The sequence below is a fragment of the Camellia sinensis genome, chromosome 11 (genome assembly GCF_055761805.1).
Source record: "Camellia sinensis isolate YWXY chromosome 11, ASM5576180v1, whole genome shotgun sequence".
NCBI lineage: Eukaryota > Viridiplantae > Streptophyta > Magnoliopsida > Ericales > Theaceae > Camellia > Camellia sinensis.
The window spans coordinates 126,243,747-126,248,238 of record NC_138971.1 but is presented as its reverse complement, the minus strand read 5'-3'; positions in this window follow the sequence as shown (position 1 = coordinate 126,248,238).

Genomic DNA, 4,492 nt, shown 5'->3' with positions numbered 1-4,492 from the left:
AATCAGAATCCGCTTGACGTCAAAATCCTTGACTCGGAGAGTGACGACTAGGGCATCATTGTGAGGACAGTATATTCGATCCAAGTCCTTATCCGAAAAGGACATTACATTTGTTGCCTCTGTCTTTCCCTTCTTGATGGCTGGTTGGGCACTTAGCACCTCTCTAAAGTGCTCAGCCTTCTTGATTGATCCCCTGAGCTCGCATACACGCTCAGGTTCAAAGACTCCATGTATTACATTGATAATGCCTTGAGGTGGGGCGTCGATTGGCATTCCGTTGGGGTTATTGTGATCCTGGGGGGCTGGTTGCGTCCCTCCTTCAATGTATTTATCCAAGTGGCCTGCTGCCACTAATTCTTCCAGGTGTTGTCTCAATGGTGTGCAATTCTCAGTGCGGTGCCCTTTTTCTTTGTGGAAGGTGCACCGTGATCTTTCGTTATAATCCTTCTGGGCTTCTCCTAGCTTGGCTGGCCACTTGACGTAAGGCTCATCTCTTATTTCGCTAAGAATCCGATATATCGGTTTCTTGAACACCGTGGTTATGGCAGTACGGATTCTCAACCATGTTTTATCAGGGTCTTCTCCGTTATCTCGTCTGCCACGTCCGTTTTTGCTCTGACGATCTACTGCATTGACCTTTCCTGAGGTCTTCTTTTCAGGTACTGCGGTCGTACTAGATTTTGCTTTGGCACGTGCGCCATCCTCTTCTACCCTGATGTGCTGATGCACTCTTTCCATCAGGGCTTCCATAGTGAGGGGTGGCGTCATGGTAATCGAGTCCCTCAGTCTGTTCCCAACTGGAAGGCCTCTTTTATATTGTGCAATGGCGAGATTGGTGGGGCAGTCCCCAATCTGATTGAATGTTTCCTAGTAGCGACTGTTGTAGGATCTAAGGGTCTCTTTATCCCCCATGTCGATGGAGAGTAACTGGTCGATCTCCACCGGTGTTTTTGTGTTTGTTCGGAACCTTGTTACGAACGCTTCTGCCAATTGAGCCCAGGAGGCTATGCTGCCTTCTGGAAGTTTTTCGAACCAAGTCAAGCCTAGGTCGCCAAGGCTTGATGGGAAGAGTATGCACATTAAGGCCTCGTTTCGCCTGTATACGGCCATGACTTGGCGAAAGTGGCTCAAGTGTGAATACGGGTCCGTCTTCCCTTCATATGTAGTGAATTTCGGTTGAAGGAAGCCTGATGGTAGGGGCGCGTTTTCGATTGCTGGAACAAACGGCGAAATCTGTAGTCTTGCCAATGCTTTGTCCGTTGGTTCGTAGGCCGGTCGCGGTATTGGCATTCCAACCTCGACGCTTCCATGCGTCCGAGTAGCCAACCACTGTAAGGCTGAAACTCTATGTGGATCCCTTGCCCTGGCATCCTCCTTGCATCGTGCTTTCTCTTCGAGCACGGTTCGTAAGTCGGATGATCTGGGTAATTCTGTCTGTCTAGATCTGGTTTGGTGCGAATGTGAAGGCCAATATGTGCTTCCTTCAGTGTATGATCTCTCAGATCTCGTCCTCTTAGACCTGGAATGACGAGTTTTGGAAGACCAGGATTGAGTGTCGCCTGTCCTGAGGCTTCTGCTCTCTCCTTGCGAGGGTGTAGTATTCCTACTACGATTTTCTGAGTGGCGAGGGGGCGTCTTGTTTTTGCGCCCCTCTCCTGTCGCCACTTCTTTTTTCTTCATCTGGCGCTTCAAGGCTTCCATGTCCGCCGCCATCTTCTTTATCAATTCATCTTGCTCTTTCACGCGATCTTCCAGGGTTTGAGGGTCAATCCTCCGTCTTTGTCTGTCGGGACTTTGAGAATGGGATTGACGGGGGCTGTGAGTCCGTCTCCCCCTAGCATCCCTCCTGGAGGTATGTCTTTGGGGCTCCAAGTCCGCCATGGGAGGGACAGAAGGTAATCCTTCACGCCTTGCGCCCCCTTCTGGAGTTAGTCCGTCGACGGCGGACTGCGGCAAGTCTTCAATGTGTGCCATTGAATGAGAAAAGGAGAAGCTTAGTCAAGAGGTTTCGTTCTGTCTGTTTTTCCCACAGACGGCGCCAATTGTACGGGAAAGAAATACGCCTTCTCGTATAATCCTGTTGACCAAGTCCACGCTCCTCCGTACGACGTCGCTTTGTCACCTGAAAATACAAACGTGAGCTAGCCGGCGGGTGTGTGCCGGAAACCTCTCCGATGCCTAAGTCAGTAAACTTGACAAATAGACAAAGCTCTATGTTTTCAGAAAGCAAAATTGTGTGTTGTGTTCTGTTTCCTCCTCCAAGGTGATATTTGTAAGCTTTTATAGGTTTCGAGTGGCACAACCCTAGTAGGACTTGTACTCCTCCATGCAAAGTTCTCATAGGATTCATACTCCTAAGGATAATGCTTATCCTTTTACACCCCCCCACTGCTTTAACCAAATGGGATGGTTTTCATCATGGCCGAACTGCCATACGACCGAGATAAGCCTGGCTATACTAAGCCACAGAGTAGGCCGTACTAACAGTAGTTCGGTTCTTCTTGTTACACCATATCTCGGTTCTCTCATACACGAACCATGGTGTGTTCGGACCGTTCTACCGAGTAGCAACATTCCGACCGATCTAAACGGAATACCTTATGACCGGACTATCTCTGAGACCGGCCTAACTAGAAAGGCTGCACGGACCGAAGTAACTCAACATCTCTCCTGGGTCGGAGTAACTTTATCACTCTGACCGGAGTAACTTTCATATTTCCATTGGGCCTTTTTATCCAGTCCTTCGTACTTTGGGCCATAAAGTCCATCTCGCAGCTCGGCCCAACTTTTACCAAAAATTACCCTCTCATTACATAATTCTAATTTTGTCAAAATATAATTTGCATCTTCTTGCAAATTAGTATCTCCTACAAAACCATATAAATTTTCTTTTATGATTTTTACAAACTCAGCTAATATTGTGTCAAGTGTGAAAAAATTTGCCAACAAAACTGTTTTTTGACTTTTTTCAGTTTCAGATTTTTCTCATTGTCTGAACCATTGCAACACATCTCCCTGAAGAGTTGCTGTAATATAATCAAGGAATTTTTTCTTTGAACAACTATTTTTATAATTGGTAATAATAATGGACAATTATTGTGCTCAATCATCAATTGATTGTGGTTGATCCTTAAATGGAACATGAAACAAGTCTAAATAAGTACCATTTTGAGTTATTGGATACTAGTGATTATTATCTTTTTTAGATATTATTCGCTCAGGTATAGGATTGGGGGTACTTCCAGTATTAGTATTATTTTTAACTTCATTTGTTTGAATAAAGTCAATTTTCTCCATCTTCTCATATGCCAAACAATTCGGGATCATTCGGCTCTTCTACCTTTCCTTTTCCCTTATTTATTTATCTATTGTTTCTTCAGATCAGAATGATTATCATCATCATTAGTTGATATATTAATATCATAATTGAAGTGTTGTCAAATGGCTTCATGTTCTAAATAAGTTTCTCTTATCTGATCTAGTAGCCTATTTATTTCATCAATACCTATATCTGGGTCTTTATATAATTTTTTTCCAATAATCCAATATTTCAACAATGTTTTTATATTTAGTCATATTATAAGAACTAGTTTGAAGTACCAAAATATCTTCTATACCATAAAATAGCCTAGGAATGGAGTTATCTTTTGGACTATTCATTGCATCATTGTTTATGAAGGATATGGCTTCTAATTGAGTTACAAAATTGTTTATTTGGATTTTTGCTTCTTTGTTTAAGTCAATAGTTATTATAGAACCTAAATTGTCTATTTTGAATTCTATAAACTCAACTTTAGTTTCTAGATAATTTTGATTTATTTTTTATTTTTATCTAATTTAGAAAACTAAGAGCACATAATATCGATAATATTATTTAAAGTAGAACACACACTATTTATATTTGTAGACTCTTTAGTAATATGCAAACTGTGGTTATATTTATTATTAACGTCATTTTTTGTATTTTCAAAGCATATTATATCTTCAAGATTAATTGTCATTATAGATTGTTATTAGTACCTAAAACCCTCCTAATGTATTTATCTAGTGTCTAAAACCTCTTTATGATCTTAAAGACTTAAAAATGCCTAATTATGACCAATAGTCAAAAGATATATAGGTTTTGATATACACTAAAAATATAAGTTTTAAGACAACGATAAATGAAACAAATGATTATAATGATATAAAATACAAAAGATACACAATTAAAGACTAAATTTTACCGCCACATCCATCCACCCCCCACTGCCTCTGACAGCTCACTAAACATTTTTTTTTTTTTTCCAAAATATTTTTGAACTCCAAACAAACTTTTTTTTTTGTTCTTTACCCAAAAAACAAAAAAACAAAACCTTGTTCTTTGTTTTTCGGTTTATAAAAAACAGAAAACAAGAAATTGACAACTATATCAAACTACACCTAAGTTTCAAGCATCTCAAGGCTCAATCAACACAAGTATACCCAATCAACATGAACAAAACAATGGATA